We start from the raw sequence: 26,362 nt of genomic DNA, 5'->3' as shown, positions 1-26,362 counted from the left end.
ACACTCAAGCAGAGAGAGAGATGGAGGGAGCATTTCAAATAAGGGATGTTTATTAAAGGCCTTATTTCATAGATAGAGGGAAGATCCAGTGGGGAAGATCCAGTGGGGAAGGTCCAGTGGGGAAGATCCAGTAGGGAAGATCCAGCGGGGAAGATCCAGTGGGGAAGATCCAGTAGGGAAGATCCAGTAGGGAAGATCCAGTAGGGAAGATCCAGTGGGGAAGATCCAGTGGGGAAGATCCAGTAGGGAAGATCCAGTGGGGAAGATCCAGTGGGGAAGATCCAGTAGGGAAGATCCAGTGGGGAAGATCCAGTGGGGAAGATCCAGTAGGGAAGATCCAGTGGGGAAGATCCAGGTGAAGTGGATAGTAAAACATCTTCTCCTGATACTGAACAGTGAGCCTCTTTGCACCTGCAAGCACATTGCTATGTGACTGTACACAAAATGTATAATCTAAATCAATTCGGTATTAGATACACAGCATTGGCCATTATATATATTTAAATAAAACACTGTAGTTTGTATGAAAGGGCCTGCACGATAAGTACATGAGTGAGACAATGACATAAATCAATGTATCGTTTAAACAGTCATCTTCATCATTCACTCAACTGGAGGGGCCAACCACCAGAACTAACCCTTGGTCCACATCCAATCAGAAGAGCATCCAAAACCACTGAACCCTGGGGGAAAAAATCTATAAGAGTCGGGAGAGAGATCAGCGGTGGAAAGAGGAAATGACACGAAAGACAGACAGAAATGCAGGCCGGCAGAGGTATGAAGTAGAGGTAATTAGTGACCCCATACAGTACACAAGCACGACCCTTGATCTCAGTGTTGGGTATTCACCATGAGGAGAGAAAAGGACTGGGTAGCCTTGACCTTCTTACTCTATTTCAATAGTCATCAAATGGTTGATTGCGATCGACTGGTCCAAGTCATTCCAAGTCGATCGCGATACAATGATATAAAAACAAAGATAAAGCCTTGCATTCCTTATTTTTTCTGTCTTGCGCTGTTGGCAGTAGGTGCACTTATTTCAGCTGCCTTGTGCACCTGGGTAGGTGAAATGTTCCCATTTTGAACCATTTTATGTGTCTCAAGGTAAAAACTACGCCCACTCTGCATGCCCGGAGATCAAATCAAGTGAACCCATAGGCCTACCGCTAGCCAATCGGATTGCTCAGATCACCATGTCTGCCTGCAGTTTGCTGGAGTGTGCAGAAAAGTTGATACTTTGATTTCAAAAAGTCTAAAACCATGACTAGAGAGAGACTTTCAACAAATACAGCCAAGAGGTCCTGTTATGAGTGAGTTCATGTTTTTATTCAGCACTGTCAACACTTTTAATTCAATACTTTTATAAAGCATGATATTCTCTCTTCCACTTGCGCTGAAACCAGCACTGCAGCTTCAATGAATGAGTAGCAAATTGTAGCGATAGGATTGTGTTGTTATTATTAGCGGATGTGTTTTTTAATATCGAGGAATATTTCACTTTCTCTGGTCATAGGACTAACAACATGAATGCATGAGGCAGAAATAATGTGGTGTTTTGCCATCAGCTCAAAGACGGTGTCCCCTTTTTGCTCAGTATCTGCAGAGGGGTGAGAGCTGAGGGACGGTCTGACTGTGAGAGGCAGAACCTCTGATGCTCTCCCTCCGCAGAGAATGACCATCAGATGCAAGCAGAATCAGTCCAGTAAAATAAAGAAAGCACATTATTTCAATGTATGCTCTCAGCTCAGAAAAGTTTGGGGACCACTGCTCTATTTCAATGACAGTTCTTCAAATGGAGTTATTGAATGCAGTAGTTAGTGCTGAGGGATTAACCGAAATGTCTGTAATTTTCAGTTTTGAAACAACTATTTCACCAACGTCGGTTCAATTATTTGAATTCCATTTAGTTTAGTTATTTTTCTCTCTCTCGATGCTCAGTTTCTCTAGAGATAAATCAGATCAAGCACAAACTGTGTGATGTAGTAGGGAGTTGTAGTTTCCAACAGGCCCATATTCTACATAGTTTAGCGCATAAATTATGGTAATTAACTACAATAACAATAATCCATTGCGCTGCTACTTGTCCAGTTTGTGTGAAACAGACAAGGAGACAGAGAGAAGAGAGTAGAACGGGTGATCTTTTCTTCACAAAGTATCTCTACCCAAAAAATACGTTCAAGCAGTCATAAAAGTATGCCATTTACTTTGAAGATCAACTAAAATAAAAATGTTGTCAGACCGCATAGGCAGCAGCAATAGAGAGATGAGATGACTTGGAAGGAAATAATAATGTAATTAAATCAAACAAAATGTAATATATACAAGTGTAGACCTTACCGTGAAATGCTTACTTACAAGCCCTTAACCAACAGTGCAGTTCAATAAGAGTTGTTACAGCATTCAACCCACATAATGCATAGCACATTTAGTGTCCTACATTTTTTATCGAAAACTAAATCTGTGATGTTGTTTAATAATCGATCCAACCTCATAAAGCACTAATTGCTCAGCACTAACAGTAATTATTTGGTGCCAAAAGACAAGTCTTGTTGCCTACATAATTTGCCTGAGTAGTTATGATCAAAGCTAGTTCCGTGGCCACAAATCATGAGTAGTAGTAATCATACAGGCCAATGTTTTGCTCTCTCTGCACTATTATTTCTAAGAGGCTTGGAGTTAATTACATAATTCCTCCTAAATAAATGTTTTGAGTTTTTCTCTGACCTGATATTTAGCTCTCAATGATTGGCTGACCTGGCCTTCAGTGTGTGGGTGTTTGTGTGTGCCATTTAATATAATTTTTCTGGCAGACAAGTGACCCTTGCAGTCTGAGGCGACAAGCTGGCACTGATGTGTTTACTGAGTTCTGCCTGGGAAGGTTCTTAGCCCTCTCTCCTATCTCTCCCTCACACACTCTCTCTCACACACACACACACACACACAAACAGCTAGGGCCCATTTCAGGCTCTGGGGGGAGTTAGGCCTATCTCATGGGTAAAATGATATTAATTAGAGCTCCATGATGCACTTCCATTATCTATTTGAGGGAGTAGAGGACAGGGAGTGAGGGGTTGGGGAGGAGAGGGCCGTTCTACAGATTCCACTCCCGGGAATTCAGGGTTCTTCTTTTCCGGCGGAGGGCAATCCTCTAACACCTCCATCACTGCCATGTCAACCTTACACACAAACCTTAAAACCTGTTAAAAGTAACTAAATGTAATCGAAAATGTAATCTACGTAATCCAAAAGTAATTATTTATCATGAGAGGGCCATAAACAACAACTAGAAAGGCTGCGTACCTCAAGAAAGGTTCAAACTCACCTTTCTGGTAAAACATTGTTATAAATCACAATTGAGGACAATATGAAAATATGAAATATTTGATATAATGTATTTCCTATTCAACAGAACTGGATGAATAAGGCATGAAATGACATATGCTTTCTAAATATAGCATAATCAAATTATAAAACAACTAAATATAAGATTTTGCCTTCCTTATAATATATTTGTATGTTTAGTGTTAGACAAAATGTACATGTCTAAACAAAAAAAGAATCCACTTCGGCCAGATGATCACATGACCCATCAAATTAGCCAGGTGTGTCTGGGGCTGATAACGACCCTCTACTGTATTTTATGAACATGTGTACATGTCTAGACAACAGTGACCCATCCACTTAGCTAGATGTGGCTGGGGGATGCTTATAGCGTTTCTTTCACATTAACCATTAATTTAGACAAGTGTGTCAGGTAAGCGTCATCTAATAATTATAAAATATTATAAAATATCTGGATGATAAAAATAGTTTTATCATCTGGACAGAACCATGCAGGTCTCAAAACAGCGGACTTTAAGTCTAAAAGGTTTGAAATCAAAGCCTTACCCTTTCAGTTTAATATAATTTCTCAGCAATATCGATGTTTTTTTTAATGAGCATGGCCTTATTTTTATTACAGCATATTGGATAACTGTCAATCATGTTCCATTCACCCCAACAACAAAAAAATCTCTCATGAGCCTCCTAGGTTTTGTATTTTTGTATTGACGTCAATGAACCCAGAAGAGGACTCCAGCTACACCATGGTGTTTTAATCAGTTATTTGGTGCCATGTGAATGTAGTTAGATTGATCCCCTTCCTCCTCTGAGGAGCCTCCACTGGTAGAGATACATTATCATTACTATAGACATGTCATATCTAGCCTAAACCAGCAACAACAAAAAAAAATCATGTAGGACTATATGTTCCCCATATGGTGAAACCTTCACACATACAAGAGTGCCACATACCAAAATGATATCTGGTCAGGTGTAATATAAAAGCCTACGATAGTGAGTGACCTTATAAAGGTTGTCCCCAATCTGTGTCTGAGCTATTAACTCAAGGTAAAGGTCTTGTTGCCACTGTCCCCATGGTAAAAAAGTATTAGACCTACAGTACAGTGGGTTTTGTACTCGGGACTATGCTTGACTGAAACCTCTGTGTTTGCACTGTGGAAATGTGTACTAAATCCACCAAATGAAGAGGGCAACATTGTTCATTAGCCATCACTAAGGCAGAATTAAGCCAGTACAACTACAACCTTCACAAAGTACAGGAGAGGCAAACAATTCAGCAGAGGCGCAGTAGCTATGCAGCCTATTTATCTCATACAGTGCCTTCAGAAAGTATTCACACCCATTGACTTTTTCTACATTTTGTTGTGTTACAGCCTGAATTTAAAATGGATTCAATTGAGATTGCGTGTCACTGGCCTAAACACAATGCCCCATAACGTCAAAGTGGAATTATGTTTTTAGAATTATTTTCAAATTAATTAAAAATGAAAAGCTGAAATGTCTTGAGTCAATGAGTATTCAACCTCTTTGTTATGTCAAGCCTAAATAAGTTAAGGAGTAAAAATGTTCTTAACAAGTCACATAATAAGTTGCATGGACTCACTCTGTGTGCAATAATAGTGTATAACATGATTTTTGATTGACTACCTCATCTCTGTAACCCACACATACAATTAAGGTCCTTCAGTTGAGTAGTGAATTTCAAACACAGATTCAACCACAAAAGACCAGGGAGGCTTTCCAATGCCTCACAAAGAAGGGCACTTATTGGTAGATGGGTAAAAAAAATTAAAAGCAGACAGGTGAAGTTATTAATTACACTTTGGATTGTGCATCAATACACCCAGTCACTACAAAGATACTAACTCAGTTGCAGGAGAGGAAGGAAACCGCTCAGGGATTTCACCATGAGGCTAATGGTGATTTTAAAACTCTTACCGAGTTTAATGGCTATGATAGGAGACAACTGAGGATGGATCAACAACATTGTATTTATTCCACAATACTAACTGAAATGACAGAGTGAAAAGAACGAAGCCTGTACAGAATAAAAAATATAAAAAAACATGCATCCTGTTTGCAATAAGGCACTAACGTAACACTGCAAAAAATTGTGGCAAAGTAATTAACTTCATGTCCTGAGGACCCACTGCTGGCTTGCTTCTGAAGCTAAGCAGGTTTGGTCCTGGTCAGTCCCTAGATGGGAGACCAGATGCTGCTGGATGTGGTGTTGGAGGGCCAGTAGGAGGAACTCTTTCCTCTGGTCAAAAAAACAACTAAAAATACCTAACACCCCAGGGCAGTGATTGAGGACATTGCCCTGTGTAGGGTGCTGTCTTCCGGGTGGGACGTTAAACAGGTGTCCTGACTCTCTGTGGTCACTAAAGATCCCATGGAACTTATCCTAATAAGAAAAACCTTGGAATGAGTAGGTGTGTCCAAACTTTTGTCTGGTACTGTATATTGACTCAGGGGGTTAAATATGAGTGTTTTATTTTTCATTAATATTTTACAAATGTTAGAATTTTACTTCCAATTTGACAGAGTAATTTGTGTAGATCGCTGACAGAAAAAAATACAATTAAATCATTGTGTAACAACAAAATGTGGAAAGAGTCAAGGGGTGTGAATACTTTCTGAAGGCACTCACTGTAGCTGCCCTACTTAACCAACAGAACAATTAATTGCCCTCCCAGGGTCCGCAAACAGACGCTCCTAAAGAGGCTGTAAGCAATTTCACCTCGCCACCCGGCACCAAAAATAGTTTGGTGCTCCACATGCTGAGGGAAAATGTGATTCATACATATAACTTGTGTTATTGCCAGAAGACAGAGATAAATGATCATATGGTAACTCTTCAATGTTGAAGCTTTGGGTGGTGAACCATTCTTGATACACACCGGGAACTGTTGAGCGTGAAAAACCCAGCAGCGGTGCAGTTCTTAACACAGGCTTTCAAATGATTCTTTAACCTGTCTCCTCCCCTTCATCTACACTGATTGAAGTGGATTTAACACGTGACATCAATAAATGGATCATAGCTTTCATTGGATTCACCTGGTTAGTCTGGCATGGAGAGAGCAGGAGTTCATAATGTTTTGTACTCGGTCTACATGGTCCAGAGCGTTTTTTTATTTTTTTTATTGTGCGGCAGAATACATGTTGGGGATATTTTGAAGAAGATGTTTGGTAATGTATTATTGTAATGTGGCTTTTTATATAAAAGTACCATGTATGTAAAATGTATGTATACGTAGCAAAAAAGCTATAAAAAAGATATTTGTCCTCCGAAGAGGTGGAGGGGTTACATTTTTAAAATAATAAATAAATAAATAAATAAATAAATAAATAAAGACTGCCTCTGGGTTAGAGGATTTTTGCTAACTAATGATCTTGTACAGTTCGCTGAGTGTCGCCTTGATGTTTGCTTGTGGCGGTATGTACAAAGGTGTGATAATAACCCATGTGAATCCCCTCAGCATATAGTGGGGTCGGCATATTAAGCATCAGAAACTCCAGTTTGGGTGAAGAGGAGCTTGAGTTATTTTGTTGTTGAGGAAACATACCCCTCCCTCCTACTATTACCAGAACCAGCATTCAATCTACATGGAAAATGGAAAAGCAGTCTGCTTTTCAACCAGAGTCGAGTGTATCGTTCGTAAGCCATGTCTCTGAATAAACAAAGACACAGCATTCCCTGATGTCCCTCTACGATTGAAGCCTTGCTCTGAGTTCAAAGTTTATTTTCCAGTGATTGGACATTAGCCATCAGGATACTAGAGAGGAGGCCATGTAGCCTGTCTTTTCAGCCTAGCTTGGAGACCCACTTTCCTTCCTCTTCACCATCGCTGGCATTGCCTTCAGTCATCTTGGTCAGCAGCAACAGGTAAGCCCGCTATGTGGGGAACAGAGGAGGGAATATAGTATTCCAGATCTGGGAGACTGAGAAATATGTATGTAGCTTCATATTCATGATCCAGAAGTGTTTGTCGGCCATAGGACATTATTGCAAGAACATTCTGAGCAAACAAAGTAATAATTAACGCAAAAATAGCCACAAAAAAGCAGTCAGCATCGCCATCTTATTCAGTAGTACTGTGTTGTACCTAGTGATGAATTGTTTTGTTGTTATTGTTATGGCGCTGCTGACAACTGCCTTTACAGGCATGAGCCCTTAGTCCAAATGACTTAACTTCTATTGCAGTGTGTGTGTGTATCAGGTTAACATACACAACTGACCTTGGATCAGACAGCTTTGCTGAGGTATTTCTCATTATGAAAGTGCAAACAGGTTAGCACGTTAGCGCTCGGAAAGGTTTTAAAGGTTCTCCCAGTGGTATGTGTCTGTGTGACATGCTGACAGCCTACATTCACACACATTGTATTTCCTTTAATGACATGCCTATGTGCCACATGAAGTGGCCCTCCCCCTCTCGGCATTCCAGCCATACCTCACTGATCAATTCTCCGTGATTATAATTACCATAAAACCATTGGAATTTCTAGAGAGACCCACACACGTCACACATCCAACCCTCAATACCTCTACCTCTCTGCAACACCCCTAACCCTCCCCATCTAGGCCCATATGTATCCCTTTGGAAAAGAACATACTCCACAATTGAGACCACGGCCGTTTGATTACCTACCCCCCCAAAACAATTATCAAAATTGTTGCTTACTACAACAGCTAGGCTACATTGGTCAGTGACAGCATAAACAGCAGTAATGGCCGTAGTGTACGGCTGGGCAGTGTACTGTATTTGACTATATACCGGTATTGATGCACGGACCGGTTTGGGTTTTTACTTTACCTTCTAGAATGGTATTGGAATGTGTGGTTTGTTAAATGTGATACGCTGTTGTAACATCCATTTTATAGTTTACTCCGCTCTCGCTCCATGCCACTTTCCACACAGACCTAGCCCCGCCCTGTCATTCAAGGAGCTTATTTGTAGTTGCTTGACCACGAGACACTTACGATGAGTCTGCAGGGTCAGTGCAACAATGTGGATGACGACGATGTTGTTTCTGCTTTTCTTCTTAATATAAATCCACAAACGTAAAAAAAAAAAAAAAAAAGGTTTTACATCTGCAAACAGCTAGTTTTTCTTTTCTTAGAAAGTTATGGCTAAATCGCCTTAGCCGCTAAAGCTAGCTGCTAATGCTAATTACTATTTAGCTGGCTATCTATACTGAACAAAAATATAAACGCAACATGTAAAGTGTTGGTCCCATGTTTCATGAACTGAAATAAAAGATCCAAGAAATTCTCCATACGTACAAAAGCTAATTTCTCTCAAATTTTGTGCACAGATTTGTTTACATCCCTGTTTGTGAACATTTCTCCTTTGCCAAGATAATCCCTCCACCTGACAGGTGTGGCATATCAAGAAGCTGATTAAACAGCATGATCATTACACAGCTGCATCTTGTGCTGAGGACAGTAAAAGGCCACTCTAAAATGTGCAGTTTTGTCACACAACACAATGCCACAGATGTCTCAAGTTTTTAGGGAGCCTGCAATTGGCATGCTGACTGCAGGAATGAGAGCTGTTGCTAGAGAATTGAATGTTAATTTCTCTACCATAAGCTGCCTCCAACATTGTTTTAGAGAATTTGTCAGTACCGGCCTCACAACCACAGACCACATGTAACCACACCAGCCCAAGACCTCCAGATCCAGCTTCTTCACCTGTGGGATCATCTGAGACCAGCCACCTGGGCAACCGATGAAACTGAGGAGTGTTTCTGTTTGTAATAAAGTTCCTTAGTGGGGAAAAACTCATTCTGATTGGTTGGGCCTGGCTCCCTAATGGGTGGCATGGCTCTCAAGTCGGTGAGCTTATGCCCACCCATGGCTGCGCCCTTACCTAGTCATGTAAAATGCATGACTAAGCCTAAATCAGCACGTTGTTTGTGCAACAGTATCTTCTAAATCAAAGGGGCATAGGCGAAGCATGAATATGTTAGCTATATGAAGTAGCTAAGAGAAAACATTTAATGTAGCCAAAGATTATAAGGTCCCCTAGTAAACACTGATCAATACTTTGGTTCCTACCCTGTCAGAATAATTCCTCCCTGGAATGTTCAGTCGCTGTCATGTCAAACAACACTGTGTTCAAACTGCCAACAATTATATTCTAACTATAGAATTATAATACTAATTATATTTCCATGATTCCAACAGTTCACCCAAGTGTATTGATCTAAATTGCAAGTCAAATCGGAACATTTGGCAACAAAGGCCTCCATTTTTTGCCCATGTCGTGCAGCCCTACGTGGCCGTGTGGAAATTTCAAGTGAATTTCAAGATTTCAAGCGAGTGCAGGAAATTTATGAAAATGTTTAAAGGAACAGTATAAAACAATAATAATGGAAAAAGACCCGGTGAAATCAATCTGAATTTATGTGTCGGGTCATGCACTACTCCTGAAGCAAATGTAGAACTTGTATTATTCAAAAACATCAAATACCATCATAAATTTGAAAAAGACTGTGATATGATATGTTGGCCATATCGCCCAGCCTTACCGTAGCGTGAGTCCCTAAATGAGATTCTAGAGTGTAGACTGGAGTGAGGGAGAGTTAGCTCCCTGCTGACACAAGGTCTCGGACAGAGCACAGCCAAGCACTTTTGCTTCCAAAGCCTTACCTCAGCACAGCAGTATACATAACCGCCTACACTACAACTGAGGACAGGGGTCTAGGCTGCTACACACTGACAGACCCACCAGCCCATGAAAATGCTAATGGTTAACACGGCTACTCAAGTGGAACCAAAGTGGTGCCGGAGGAATACACACCAGTTAATAAGATGGGTACACACTCACCGTGACCTTGCGTTGGAACTGTAACGAGAAAGCTGAGGGAGCACTAGTAGCCTATATAAGTGGATATTATAAATACACAACAATGCCAATATTTTTGGTATTTCTGAAAATGGTTAGCAGGCCGATCGATCTATACTCTCTAGAAGTCAAAAACCTGGTTGACAGCGGATTCATGAATTACAGCATTATTGTTTTACAGAAATACCTAATGCAGATATAGGCTTTTAGAAGTATTGTCCTTTCATGAAGGATGACCTTTAACAAGGGGACAAGGGGGATAAGGAAGGAATCAGTGACATCCTACAGGAAACATCTGGAGCAGCACAAATAACAGGCCAAGTCATAGGGACAAAGACATAGAGATAATTAAATAATCCACTTCATTACCATTCAAACAAAGCCCTTCTCGTTTAGTTTAACAGTGCCGTAAAATAGAAGGATCGCTGTGACGGTTATAAGACGCCTGAGCACAATGAAAAAGCTATTGTTAGACAAAGTACAGCAATAATACAACTGATGGTCTGAATAAATGAAATTGAAAAAGTCAAGATAACAAAGTGTCTCCCTACACTCAACCTAAAGCACCACCACTTGACTGAGACAAGGCAAACTGAACGTGCTTCTTGGATCTGACAAAATGTTTAAAAAAAAATATATATATATATATATATATATCAAACTCCAGCATCTGTGCCACCCTCCCTGCAAACCTCTACAGGCTCCTCAGCCGTGATTACCCCAACGGTTGGCTGCTAGGCATGAACAAACTCACCTTTCATCAACACACGCAAACAAACACACACTGTTGTGGAGAAGCCTCCTACTCCCTTCCTCTCATTCCCTGTCTATCTTTCCCCCTCTCCTCGACTCTCTTCCCAATTCCTCTCCTCTGTTTCTCTTCCCCAAATAGGGCCTCCGTTACCTTCCTCTCATTGGTATCCCTTCTCGATCTCTTCTTCTCTGAAGAGATTACCAGTCTTCCCTCCTTTCCACTCTTTACTCCTCTGTGTCTCCTTACTTCCTCAGTCTCGACTCATCCTCTCGTCACAGTCTCTCTTGCTCTCCCCCCTTTGCTCCTCTGTTATCCTTACCTGTGCTCCCCCTCTCCTCCTCCTCCCCTGACCAAGGCTCTCTGTGTGCGTTTCTCCTCCAAGCTGTGGTTCGTTATCATCTCCTGCTCAGGGGTAGCACAAGGTCCACCCAGCATTCCATTATGTTTCCTTGTAGTGGTTGGAGTTCTGTCCGCTGTGGAGGCTTGACTGTGTGAGTTCCCTCTGAAACAAGTGGCTGCGCTGCGCTGCTCTCTCTCTCCGTTTCTTTTTCAATTTGTTGTTAGCATCGCCCTTTCCTTCCTGTCCGAGTGGGGGGTGTTGATCACAGGGTTGGGGCTGCCTGTTATTGGACTGAGCCCTGGTCAGAAAAAGAATGGTCCCTGGGGATTCGACAAGATTTTAAAAATGTGTTTTATTTATTTCACCTTTATTTAACCAGGTAGGCTAGTTGAGAACAAGTTCTCATTTACAACTGTGACCTGGCCAAGATACAGCAAAGCAGTGCGACACAAACAACAACACAGTTACACATGGAATAAACAAACATGAGGTCAATAATAAAATAGAAAAAGTCTGTATACAGTGTGTGAAAATGAGGTAGGATAAGGGAGGTAAAGGCAATAAATAGGCCATAGTGGCAATATAGCAATTAAACACTGGAGTGATAGATGTGCAGAAGATGAGTGTGGAAGTAGAGATACTGGGGTGCAAAGGTGAAAAATATATCAAATAAATAACAGTATGGTGATGAGGTAGTTGGATGGGTTAGCACAGTGTGGAGAGAGGAATACGTAATGAGAGCACGTGTGTGTGTGTTTGTATGTTTGGATAAAGGGGTAGAGCGAAAGATTAGTGAAGTGGAAAGGACAGGCTGTGTCCAGGGTGAAAGGTCAGGAGTGAGTGGCCATGACCTGGACCTCCTGCTGGACATAGCAGACACAGAGTCTGGACATAAACCTCTCCTGAGACCACATACAGTGGGGCAACAAAGTATTTAGTCAGCCACCAATTGTGCAAGTTCTCCCACTTCAAAATATGAGAGAGGCCTGTAATTTTCATCATAGGTACACGTCAAGAATGACAGACAAAATGAGAAAAAAAATCCAGAAAATCACATTGTAGGATTTTTTTATGAATTGATTTGCAAATTATGGTGGAAAATAAGTATTTGGTCAATAACAAAAGTTTCTCAATACTTTGTTATATACCCTTTGTTGGCAATGACAGAGGTCAAACGTTTTCTGTAAGTCTTCACAAGGTTTTCACACACTGTTGCTGGTATTTTGGCCCATTCCTCCATGCAGATCTCCTCTAGAGCAGTGGTGTTTTGGGGCTGTTGCTGGGCAACACAGACTTTCAACTCCCTCCAAAGATTTTCTATGGGGTTGAGATCTGGAGACTGGCTAGGCCACTCTAGGACCTTGAAATGCTTCTTACGAAGCCACTCCTTCGTTGCCCGGGCGGTGTGTTTGGGATCATTGTCATACTGAAAGACCCAGCCACGTTTCATCTTCAATGCCCTTGCTGAAGAAAGGAGATTTTCACTCAAAATCTCACGATACATGGCCCCATTCATTCTTTCCTTTACACGGATCAGTCGTCCTGGTCCCTTTGCAGAAAAACAGCCCCAAAGCATGATGTTGCCACCCCCATGCTTTACAGCAGGTATGGTGTTCTTTGGATGCAACTCAGCATTCTTTGTCCTCCAAACACGACGAGTTGAGTTTTTACCAAAAAGTTATATTTTGTGAGGTCTGTGAGAGCCAGAAATCTTGCTTGTTTGTAGGTAACCAAATACTTATTTTCCACCATAATTTGCAAATAAATTCATAAAAAATCCTACAATGTGATTTTCTGGATTTTTACATTTGTTTTGTCTGTCATAGTTGAAGTGTACCTATGATGAAAATTACAGGCCTGTCTCATCTTTTTAAGTGGGAGAACTTGCACAATTGGGGGCTGACTAAATACTTTTTTTGCCCCACTGTATTCCAGGACCTAGCAGTGTAGCTTCCACCTTGAAAACAAGTACTTCACTTCATCAAAGTATGTAAAGTGCTGAATCCCTTATTTCTCTCACAAGAAAACAAGAAATACCTCAAGGTTATACTTTGTTTTCCTTTTCCCCACTACTTTTACGACCGCAAAGGAATTATTACCTTGTTTGCTCCGATCCCATCCAGTCAAGAAAACACATGTTACCTAGCAAAACCTACCTCAGTACAAAGTATAGAAACAAAGTACTACACCGCTCATTCCTCTCAGAAAACAACAAAATAGCATAAGGGGACACAACATCCCTTTTCCCTTTCTTTATATTAAAGTGATTAACACTCCCTCTACGTTCACTCTAGAAAACATACAAATGTACTGCTAGACTAGGCTGTAACAGCATAATGTAAGATATAGCCTTAACTGGTCTTTAGCAGAATCACAATAACATAAGTAGCCTCCTTGCCTGAACACTGTTCGATATACCTCCTTGGAGGAAACTGGAAACAAATCAAAGGCAAATCAGCTGTCAGATCTCTAGGGGAAAACACATAGGTACTGTAAGTGTTCTGTGCTTATAGTCACACCTAAATATATGTTTTCATCATTGATACAGTAAAAAAAAATTTTTTAAATAACTCACTAATGTACAGACAAGACACTTGTCTGGAAATGCTGAAGACACAATCACAAGACATATGTTTCAAACAAATGACTGTTTCACAATTACAGCCTTCAAACCATAGACAATTGGTGGACAAAGCAACCCTATAAGTAGGCTTAGCCTATGTGGTGACTACAACAAAGCCCAGTTAGGGCTAGTATCACAGTCTGTCTGTTCCTTCACTTCTCACACCAAAGGCATTCGGACAGGAAGTAAACACTTGGAGGGAGAACACAGCCCAGCCCATTATTTTCCTCAGGACTTCCTGTGGGAAGTGGAGTCCCGCCAGTGTACAAGAGGCTGTGGGCAGGTCAAAGGTTAAAAAAAAATGAGGCGTTTCCACACGCAGGAGGCTCGGCACTGGACAATGGAACTTGTGATCACCTCACCCCGGATGAAAGAGATATCGAACAGAGCTCAACTAGATGCAGTGGTATATAACCAACGTCTAATAAAAACACTATTTTGCCACGGATGCAAACAAAGCCAAAATGATTCCAAGATATTCGGGTGGAAATAACAATGATCTTTGGGGCAACTCGACTTGAGTATATCGAATCTTCCATTCCTCTCAAAAATTTTAGAAAAAGCTGTTGCGCAGCAACTCACTGCCTTCCTGAAGTCAAACAATGTATATGAAATGCTTCAGTCTGGTTTTAGACCCCATCATAGCACTGAGACTGCACTTGTGAAGGTGGTAAATTACCTTTTAATGGCGTCAGACTGAGGCTCTGCATCTGTACTCATGCTCCTAGACCTTAGTGCTGTTTTTGATACCATTGATCACCACATTCTTTTGGAGAGATTGGAAACCAAATTGGTCTACGCAGACAAGTTCTGATCTGGTTTAGATCTTATCTGTTGGAAAGATATCAGTTTGTCTCTGTGAATGGTTTGTCCTCTGACAAATCAACTGTAAATTTCGGTGTTCCTCAAGGTTCCGTTTTAGGACCTCTGTTTTCACTATATATTTTACCTCTTGGGGATGTCATTCAAAAACATAAAGTTAACTTTCACTGCTATGCGGATCACCCACAGCCGTACATTTCAATGAAACATGGTGAAGCCCCAAAATTGCCCTAGCTAGAAGCCTGTGTTTCAGACATAAGGAAGTGGATGGCTGCAAACTTTCTACTTTTAAACTCGGACAAAACAGAGATGCTTGTTCTAGGTCCCAAGAAACCTTCTTGGGACCTAGAACAACAGATCTTCTGTTGAATCTGACAATTCGTCTTGATGGTTGTACAGTTGTTTCAAATAAAACTGTGAAGGACCTCGGCGTTACTCTGGACCCTGATCTCTCTTTTGACGAACATATCAAGACTGTTTCAAGGACAGCTTTTTTCCATCTACGTAACTTGCAAAAATCAGAAACTTTCCGTCCAAAAATTATGCAGAAAAATTCATTACTGCAATGCTCTACTTTCCGGCTACCCGGATAAAGCACTAAATAAACTTCAGTTAGTGCTAAATACGGCTGCTAGAATCCTGACTAGAACCAAAAAATGTGATCATATTACTCCAGTGCTAGCCTCCCTACACTGGCTTCCCGTTAAGGCAAGGGCTGATTTCAAGGTTTTACTGCTAACCTACAAAGCATTACATGGGCTTGCTCCTACCTATCTTTCCAATTTGGTCCTGCCGTACATACCTACACGTACGCTACGGTCACAAAATGCAGGCCTCCTAATTGTCCCTAGAATTTCTAAGCAAACAGCTGGAGGCAGGGCTTTCTCCTATAGAGCTCCATTTTTATGGAATGGTCTGCCTACCGATGTGAGAGACGCAGACTTGGTCTCAACCTTTAAATCTTTACTGAAGACTCATCTCTTCAGTAGGTCATATGATTGAGTGTAGTGTGGCCCAGGAGTGTGAAGGTGAACGGAAATGCTCTGGAGCAACGAACCGCCCTTGCTGTCTCTGCCTGGCCGGTTCCCCTCTCTCCACTGGGATTCTCTGCCTCTAATGCTATTACAGGGGCTGAGTCACTGGCTTACTGGTGTTCTTCCATGCCGTCCCTAGGAGGGGTGCGTCACTTGAGTGGGTTGAGTCACAGACGTGATCTTCCTGTCTGGGTTGGCGCCCCCTCTTGGGTTGTGCCGTGGCGGAGATCTTTGTGGGCTATACTCGGCCTTATCTCAGGATGGTAAGTTGGTGGTTGAAGATATCCCTCTAGTGGTGTGGGGGCTGTGCTTTGGCAAAGAGGGTGGGGTTATATCCTGCCTGTTTGGCCCTGTCTGGGGGTATCATCGGATGGGGCAACAGTGTCTACTGACCCCTCCTGTCTCAGCCTCCAGTATTTATGCTGCAGTAGTTTATGTGTCTGGGGGCTAGGGTCAGTCTGTTATATCTGGAGTACTTCTCCTGTCTTATCCGGTGTCCTGTGTGAATTTAAATATGCTCCCTCTAATTCTCTCTCTCTTTCTTTCTCTCTCTCAGAGGACCTGAGCCCTAGGACCATGCCTCAGGACTACCTGGCATGATGACTCCTTGCTGTCCCCAGTCCACCTGGCCGTGCTGCTGCTCCAGTTTCAACTGTTCTGCCTGTTTTTCCTAGCCACCGTGCTTCTACACCTGCATTGCTTGCTGTTTGGGGTTTTAGGCTGGGTTTCTGTACAGCACTTTGAGATATCAGCTGATGTAAGAAGGGCTATATAAATACATTTGATTTGCAGGTTACCAGAGTGCTATACTATATTTTGTTGGTAGAACTTGCAGCCTCGCCTTAACAGTAAAGCTGAGAATGTCCTCGCCAATGGCATTATTCTGGTACATGGAATGGGAGACAGAGTGGTCAGCACAGTCCAGAGCAGCGAGTTTCCCCTGCAGCCCCAGGCCAGTGTTGCAGTAGCTGCATCTGTCTGATACCAAGGAGTGTTGTCCTGGATGTAGGATGAGATGTTCCATCATGGGTGACAGAAGCCTCCACAATAACACACACACACACACACACACACACACTGCTCCATTACAGAGACTTATGCGCAGAGCTGTACCAAGAAAAAACATCATTATAGAATTCGTTTTTTTACTCTCCTGTTAATGTTCTCACTGAGTAGCTTTAGAGATTTTATCATTTCATTTCTATAAATAGCCCGGTTTGTTTTGACTGGTGGAAAGAAAGAGAGGAGAGAAAGCGGGAGGAACGGAGAAAACAGGCTCAAATTGTGGTTTTGCAGCTTAATACACTGAAAGGTGAATTATCTCCCTCTCCTCACTCTCAAGCCTCATTTCCAATTGTTAAATGCTCCAGGTCCATACCGCGGTCACTGTAATAACCATTTGAATAACACAAAAAATAAATAACTGTACGAATGCCCAGCCATCCCATTTTCAGTCAGCTATTTGTAATTTATTTATAAATGTTTTGATGGTTATTTTATTTTCATGACGTCTCCATCCATAACTGGCGGTTACAGGGTTATACAGTACTTGTGCAGCCCTAATTGGCAGTGGCTCTACCCTCTCTCTCAGAGAGAAATGAGAAATGGAGTGAGAAAGTCCACGTGTGAGTGAGTATAGGAGATACAAAAGTGTGTATGTGTGTTTCTGATTCCAAAAGTGCATGTATGTGTGATTGTGTGTTTCTGAATGTGTGCCTATGTGAAAGTGTGTGAATTTGTAAATCTATAAGTGTCGGTGTGCGTGTGCACGTGCATAGAACACGTGTGTGTGTGCGTGCACATGAACATGCATGTTTTCATTGGTGTGTGTGTGATTCTCAGTGTTCCTCTCTCTGGGGCCCTGGTACTTCACTCTAATTACCTGCTAAAGACCTAGAGAAGGGAGTTAATGAGGGCTCCCCCAGTAAATGAATGATTTCAATTAGGTACATTGAGGTAAGGGCCCCAGTCAGTCCTGCTGCTCCAGGATACTGCAACTTCAGACTGACAAGGGTCATTAGTCAGGGGAAACCTTGGTTAACTTCCCTACTTTCAGCCTTGTACATATACTTTCAAACCTTATTCAAATACGTCACAGAAATACAGTAAGAGTCCTTCAGAGTAATTTAAAGTGGAATTGTTTGAGAGAGATGGAATTTAAATGAATTGGCTGAAATGTGTTAATGTAGTTTGTCAGAGTTAAACTAGTTATTAGTGGCAAGGAGTTGGTTAATGTGCAGATTTCTATGGCAGTCTTGAACCCTAAAGTTAAACTGATGACAAAGACAGAAGAACAAGGACTAACCGTGAATCAAATCTTTATCAAACATAATTAATAACTCTATGAACATTAATATACTGTATGACAAACATAAATATATACTTAACAACCATAAAAATGCCTATGGCTGGTGTTCAGATGAAGCCTTACTTTGATAAGTAAGAGGTTCACTCTGGTAAATATTAAGTACAGAATATAAAATTGTCTCTTGATTCTCCTTTAAAATGACATGGTGTCTCTTTCAAAGCGCTGGATTGACCACATTTTAGGAGCAGCTGCACTGGAAAAGCTTACAACAGGTTTTCCAGGACTAGCTAATAAACACTCCGGGCTTCAATAGAACACCTGTATCTTTCATCATATATTTTGCTGATATTGGTCTTTAATGGTTGCTGTCGCTAGTTCGTTGGCTGCTGTCGCTAGTTCGTTGGCTGCTGTCGCTAGATCGTTGGCTGCTGTCGCTAGTTCGTTGGCTGCTGTCGCTAGTTCGTTGGCTGCTGACGCTAGTTCGTTGGCTGCTGACGCTAGTTCGTTGATTGCCTAAATAGCACATAACATGTCGAGGGCTTTTGCAGTTCAAGACCATGCCTTTCGGGCTTTGCAATGCACCAGCAGACTTTGAACGCCGATAATGGAGAAGATGCACTGCACACCGCCACAGAACTAGAACAGAGTCAGTGCTGGGTCTATGTCTGTACTAAGAAGGATGCCTTTGCCATCTGGGGTGGCTCTAGCCCTCCTTATCATAAGAATATGCCTATGGTGAGAGGAAATGGAGGATGAGAGCTATGAAGGAGAACCACTTAAGCAAGTAATTAGCAACAAGCACATGGCCATATCTGACTGAGCAGCACGGGAACATTATGCATGGAGCTCGAGCACTATCACCACGACGACACACCTCTGGTGTGCTGGCACTGGCTTTTTGCGTTTTTCTGGTCAGTCACGTGAACCCTAAGGAAACAGTGATCTATACTAGAGGTCGACCGATTATGATTTTTCAACGCCGATACCGGTTATTGGAGGACCAAAAAAAGCCTATACCGATTAATCGGTCGATTAAATTTTTTTATTATAATGACAATTACAACAATACTGAATGAACACTTATTTTAACATAATATAATACATCAATAAAATCAATTTAGCCTCAAGTAAATAATGAAACATGTTCAATTTGGTTGACATAATGCAAAAACAAAGTGTTGGAGAAGAAAGTAAAAGTGCAATATGTGCTATGTAAGAAAGCTAACGTTTCAGTTCCTTGCTCAGAACATGAGAACATATGAAAACTGGTGGTTCCTTTTAACATGAGTCTTCAATATTCCCAGGTAAGAAGTTTTAGGTTGTAGTTATTATATGAAGTGCTGTTTGAATGAATGTTTACGCGCCTGCTTCTGCCTACCACCGCTCAGTCAGATACTTGTATGCTCAGTCAGATTATATGCAACGCAGGACACGCTAGATAATATCTAGTTATATCATCAACCATGTGTAGTTAACTAGTGATTATGGTTGATTGTTTTTTATAAGATAAGTTTAATGCTAGCTAGCAACTTACCTTGGCTTACTGCATTCGCGTAACAGGTCATTATTGCGTTGGACTAGTTAACTGTAAGGTTCAAAGATTGAATCCCCCGAGCTGACAAGGTGAAAATCTGTCATTCTGCCAATGAACAAGGCAGTTAACCCACCGTTCCTAGGCCGTCATTGAAAAGAAGAATGTGTTCTTAACTGACTTGCCTAGTTAAATAAAGGTATATGTCAGTGGTTCTTAACCTGGGTTCGATCGAACCCCAGGGGTTCGGTGAGTCAGTCTCAGGGGTTCGGCGGAGGTCAAGACACACATTCGATTAATATGATTCGTGATGACACGCTCCGCTTGGCCATCATTGGCTGCAGGTGATCACGCTACATCGCTTGGCCTATCTGTGCTGCAGGGAATTTGGTGCGCTCAGTAGTCGACTTGTGATTTCTTTCTTAATATTTTAATCCCTTCGTACTTACTATGTCGAGCAAAAAAAGAAAGTGGTCGGACGAATATGTACAATATGGATTTACATGTATAACCGAACGTGATGGGAGTCAGTGTCCTAACTGCATGATTTGCAATGCCAAGTTGAGCAATTCTAGTCTAGCACCGGCAAAACTAAGAGAACACTTCCTTAAGCTGCATGGAGATGGAAAATACAAGAACACAACGCTCGCTGAATTCAAGGTGAAGAGAGACAGATTCGATGAAAAGGCTACTCTGCCTGTTCTCGGCTTTGTACCCATCAACAAACCGATCCTCACAGCATCGTACGAAGTTGCTTACCTGATCGCAAAGCAGGGCAAACCACACACCATTGGTGAAACACTCATAAAACCAGCTGCGTTGAAGATGGCGAATATCATGCTGGGAAAAGAGGCCGAAGTTAAGTTATCCCAAATTCCTCTTTCAAATGACACCATCAGCGACAGAATAGAGGACATGAGCAAAGACATCTTGGCTCAAGTAGTTGCAGATCTGATTTCAAGCCCGGCAAAATTCAGCCTTCAACTCGACGAGACCACAGACGTTTCCAATCTAAGCCAGTTTGCTGTATTCGTGCGCTATGTGAAAGACGACGTGATAAAGGAAGAATTTTTATTTTGTAAGCCTCTTACAACAACAACTAAGGCAGCCGATGTGAAGAAACTTGTGGATGACTTCTTCAAAGACAACAATCTTTCGTGGGATATGGTTTCTGCAGTTTGTTCGGACGGAGCTCCAGTCATGCTGGGAAGAAAGTCTGGTTTTGGTGCGCTAGTGAAAGCCGATGCACCACACATCATTGTTACGCATTGTATTCTGCACAGGCATGCGTTGGCAACAAAAACCTTGCCTCCAAAACTGGCAGAAGTATTAAAAATTGTAGTGGAATGCGTGAACTATGTGCGAACTAGTGCTCTGCGGCATCGCATCTTCAGTGAGCTGTGTAAAGAAATGGGCTCTGAATTCGAGGTACTTCTGTACCATTCTAACGTTAGGTGGTTATCCCGGGGACAGGTGCTGAATCGTGTTTTTGTCGTGCGTGTGGAATTAGCCCTGTTTTTGCAAGAGCACCAACATTGTCATGCAGATTGCTTCAAAAATTCTGAGTTCATTCTCATTTTAGCGTACATGGCCGATATCTTCGCAGCTCTCAATCATCTCAATAAAAAGATGCAGGGCGGTGGAGTCAACATCATCGAAGCGGAGGAAAACCTGAAGGCTTTTCAAAAAAAGCTACCGTTATGGAAACGACGAACAGAGAACAATAACTTCGCAAACTTTCCCCTGCTGGACGAATCGGAGACATTTCTGTACCCGCTGAACTGAAGCAAGCAATTGCTACGCACTTAGATGAGCTTGCAAATTCTCTCGACGGATACTTCCCTACAAGAGAGTCATATCCAGCATGGGTGAGACAGCCGTTCACGTTTAGTGTTGAGACAACAGATGTCAATGATGAATACCTTGATGAAATCATTGAAATTCAGCAGAGCCAGGTTCAACAGCAACTCTTCAGAACAACAACGCTTTCAACGTTTTGGTGTCAACAAATGGTAACGTACCCTGTTATTGCTAAGAAAGCTCTGGAGATTTTCATACCGTTTGTTACAACATATCTTTGCGAGCAATCCTTTTCGAGGATGCTGGACATAAAAACGAAGAAAAGGAACAGACTTTGTTGCGAAAATGACATGAGAGTGGCACTTGCCACGGTGAAGCCGCGCATTTCTGAACTGGTCTCTGAAAGGCAACAGCAGAAGTCACACTGATTTGCAGTAAATATTCATTATTATGTTTTTGTGTGAAAATGATCATCTGTGTGAAAATGTTTTGATGATTTTGTTCTTTGAACACAGTGATGTTGATGCACGGTTCATTTTGTGCACCAGTCAAATATATACCTATGTTTTGAATTTGATTTTTTTTTTCAGTTAAGAAGGGTTCGGTGAATGTGCATATGAAACTGGTGGGGTTCAGTACCTCCAACAAGGTTAAGAACCACTGGTGTGTGTGTGTATATATATATATATATATATATATATATATATATATATATATATATATATATATATATATATATATATATATTTTTTACATCGGCAAATCAGAGCCCAAAATACCGATTTCCGATTGGTATGAAAACTTGAAATCGGTCCTGATTAATCGGCCATTACGATTAATCGGTCGACCTCTAATCTATACCCACTGTATATGTTCCATATAAAGCAGTGGTGGAGTCCATGCTCTCTCTTTCTCTCCATGTACACGAATGGATATGATGCATAGCACAAATAACCCCTGACTATTTCTGTGTGATGGATGACGTATCTCCACATACAGCCCTTTGATGTTTGTACAGAGTAGGAAAATATTAGCATGGAACAACCTCTGTGATCAAGGCTACCAGGGAGAAACAGAGCTCATTAAACTACTGTTAAGAAAAACAGCCTGTTATAAAGTTACTGATACCTTGGTCAAATATATAGGCCTAGAGCAGGAGGGTAGCTCTCCAGGAACAGGGTTGGAGGGAAAACCTACAGGAAGGAACATGGTTGGAGGGAAAACCTACAGGACAGTAGCTCTCCAGAAACAAGGTTGGAGAGCCTGGCCTAGAGACTGAACACTAAAGTGTTTCACTATGCAGACTATTCCACAAGGGAACATAAAACCACAACACCTACTATCAATGATTAATTGTATTGTTTTTATTGTACCTTTATTTAACTAGGCAAGTCAGTTAAGAACAAATTCTTATTTACAATGACGGCCTACCCCGGCCAAACTCTCCCCTAATCCGGACAACGCTGGGCCCAATTGTGCGCCGCCCTATGCGCCACTCGGGATCCTAACATTATGTAGGTCTAGTTCATAATGTTATTAAACTAACTTTAATCAAAATTTCATCTACAATGTGTCACTTGAACAAAATGTGTCACTTGAACAATAAACGTCAGAGACTGTTGAATTATAGCACTCAATGTTGTCTCAATCAATATGCTCCCTCACTTCCCATAATTAATTCAGAAATGTAACAACTTCATAAATATGTGACAGGACATTTGAAAGAGACCATCAAGTATACAGAGGGGACCCATCATTAAATATGAGGATAAATAAAATTAAAAAGTGCCAGGGTAATTCATTCCTGCACTGGGTCATTGTTCTGGTTTACTCTACCTACCAGGAGAAGCTCGTAAATTCTACCTGCAGCCCCTGCTTCTCTCTTGTTTTCAGTTGGCGGAGTTAGAAGACCAATTCAGAGGGGCCGGAAATCAAGGTTGCGTACCAACCGGTGGAGGCACAGAGACTACGTTCGTGCAGCCTTCGTGTCCGGTGTGATGTCGTCTCTTCCAAATCCTCCCCGCATCGATCGAGTGCCTCGACCGTAGTTTATGATGCTCTACGCTCCACTGTAGTACATCAGCGGCGCAAACGATGACTGAATGCTACATTTACAATACTACGGCTGTTAAGTCACTGATAGATCCAGTCTGCTTTCCCTCACTATAAATTGAAGGTAAAGGGCTTCTAAAACATCTGCCCAGACAATATATGTTTTTCTAGTTGATGTGAGGGTAGTGAAAAAAGAAAACGACATGGGAGACAGGCTGTCTTTGATGGTCTAAGTACAGTTCATCTGATAAGGAAGCGTGTGCTTTCCCTGTTTAGGTTCAGAGTATGCGCTCGTGCATGCAGGAATGTGATTTTCTGAAGATCCTAGTTTGGAAAAAGCCAGCGTTGTGTTTGAATTGGCTGGTGGTTCTGGGGAATCGCCTAAGGCCCTGAACATTGCTTTACCAGAGCTGCAGGGTTAGTAACTGAACATTGCTTTACCAGAGCTGCAGGGTTAGTGTCTGAACATTGCTTTACCAGAGCTGCAGGGTTAGTGACTGAACATTGCTTTACCAGAGCTGCAGGGTTAGTAACTGAACATTGCTTTACCAGAGGTGCAGGGTTAGTAACTGAACATTGCTTTACCAGAGCTGCAGGGTTAGTAACTGAACATTGCTTTACCAGAGCTGCAGGGTTAGTAACTGAACATTGCTTTACCAGAGCTGCAGGGTTAGTAACTTAACATTGCTTTACCAGAGCTGCAGGGTTAGTAACTGAACATTGCTTTACCAGAGCTGCAGGGTTAGTAACTGAACATTGCTTTACCAGAGCTGCAGGGTTAGTGACTGAACATTGCTTTACCAGAGCTGCAGGGTTAGTGACTGAACATTGCTTTACCAGAGCTGCAGGGTTAGTAACTGAACATTGCTTTACCAGAGCTGCAGGGTAAGTGACTGAACATTGCTTTACCAGAGCTGCAGGGTTAGTGTCTGAACATTGCTTTACCAGAGCTGCAGGGTTAGTAACTGAACATTGCTTTACCAGAGCTGCAGGGTTAGTAACTGAACATTGCTTTACCAGAGCTGCAGGGTTAGTAACTGAACATTGCTTTACCAGAGCTGCAGGGTTAGTAACTGAACATTGCTTTACCAGAGCTGCAGGGTAAGTGACTGAACATTGCTTTACCAGAGCTGCAGGGTTAGTGACTGAACATTGCTTTACCAGAGCTGCAGGGTAAGTCAGGGGAAGAAGTAAAAGTGTCAACACGTTCATGCATAATGTTCTCTCTAGCCCCTGCTCTGTCCCTAAAGAGCTCGAACACACATTGTTGGTTACGAAAACTGAACTCTGTCTACTCACTCTCTCTCCCCCGCTCACCCCATCTCGCCATTGAAATTGGCTGCAGGCAAGGCATGACAAAGTATCCATAGGATTGAAACATACCTACAGTGCCTATAGAAAGTCTACACCTCCTTTGGATTTCTTCTCATTTTATTGTGTTACAGAGTGGGATTAAAATGGATTTGTCATTTGTTGTCAACGATCTACACGAAATACTATTGTCAGAGTGACATTTTTGAAAGATTCATGAAAAATAACACACTAGTATGCCTTGATTAGATAAGTCAATATATGTTAGTAACACTTTTGGCAGCAATTACAGCTGCGAGTCTTCATGGGTAAGTCACATGATAGGTTTGCACACCTGTATTATGAAATCATTTACCCATTATTCTTTTCAAAATTCCTCAAACTCTGTCAAGGTGTTAGGGGTTGTGGCTAGACAGCAATAGATTTTCAAGCAGATTTAAGTAAAAACTGTAACTTGGCCACTCAGGAACATTCAATGTTGTCTTGGTAAGCAACTCCAGTGTAGATTTGTCTTTGTTTTTGTAGGTTATTTTCCTGGTGAAACGTGAATTCCTCTCCCAGTGTCTGGTGTAAAGCAGACTGAAGCAGGTTGACCTCTAGGATTTTGCTTGTGCTTAGCTGCATCCTATTTATTTGAAATCCTGAAAAGCTCCCCAGTCTTTGCCGATGTCAAGCATAACCACACCATGATGCAGCCCCCACCATGCTTGAAAATAAGGCAATTACACAGTGATGTGTTGTGTTTAACCCAAACATAAGGCTTTGAATTTAAGCTACATTTTTGCTGTGCTATTTTTTGCAGTATTACTTTAGTGCCTTCAGAAAGTATTCTCATCCCTTGCCTTTTTCACCATTTTCTTGTGTTACACCCTGAATTTAAAAAGGATTACATTTAGATTTTGTGTCACTGCCCTACACAATTAATAAAAAATGTAAACTTGAGTCATTATTCAACCCCTTTGTTATGGCAAGACAAAATAAAGTTCAGGAGTAAAAATGTGCTTAACAATGTGCTTAATAAGTCATATAATAAGTTGCATGGACTCACTCTGTGTGCAATAGTGTTTACCATGAATTTTAACTTTAATGACTACCTCATCTCTGTACCCCACATATACAATTATCTGTAAGGTCCCTCAGTCAAGCAGTGAATTTCAAATACAGAATCAAAACACAAAGACCAGGGAGGCATGCCAATGCCTCGCAAAGAAGGGCACCTATTGGTAGATGGGTAAAAAAATAAAAAATAAAAGCAGACATTGAATATCCCTTTGAGCATGGTGAAGTTATTCATTACACTTTGGATGGTGTATCAATCCACCCAGTCATTACAAAGATACAGGCATCCTTCCTAACTCAGCTGCCGGAGAGGAAGGAAACCACACAGGGATTTCATCATGAGGACAATGGTGACTTTAAAACAGTTAGAGTTAATGGCTGTGATAGGAGAAAACTGAGGATGGATCAACATTGTAGTTACTCCACAATACTAACCTAAATGACAGAGTAAACAGATGGAAGCCTGTACAGAATAAAAATATTCTAACACATCCTGTTTGCAATTAGGCACTAAAGTAAAGCTGAAAATGTGGCA

General features: G+C 41.6%; 1 protein-coding gene across 5 annotated transcripts in view; it reads right to left on the bottom strand.

Annotated features, from left to right (window-relative positions):
- The window catches only part of LOC139408668 (colorectal mutant cancer protein), a 115,747-nt gene that overhangs the window by 62,597 nt on the left and 26,788 nt on the right, over positions 1 to 26,362 (bottom strand). The window contains exon 1 of one of the 5 annotated variants that reach the window (XM_071152853.1): positions 11,267 to 11,460. The exons of the other annotated variants lie outside the window; for them this stretch is intronic. The gene's annotated coding sequence lies outside the window, so the exon portion shown is untranslated. Of the gene's footprint in view, positions 1 to 11,266; positions 11,461 to 26,362 lie in introns of those variants that run through there. 5 annotated transcript variants of the gene reach the window in all.

This window comes from Oncorhynchus clarkii, chromosome 5, assembly GCF_045791955.1.
Source record: "Oncorhynchus clarkii lewisi isolate Uvic-CL-2024 chromosome 5, UVic_Ocla_1.0, whole genome shotgun sequence".
NCBI classification, from domain to species: domain Eukaryota; kingdom Metazoa; phylum Chordata; class Actinopteri; order Salmoniformes; family Salmonidae; genus Oncorhynchus; species Oncorhynchus clarkii.
This window is presented reverse-complemented; position numbering and strand designations above follow the sequence as displayed.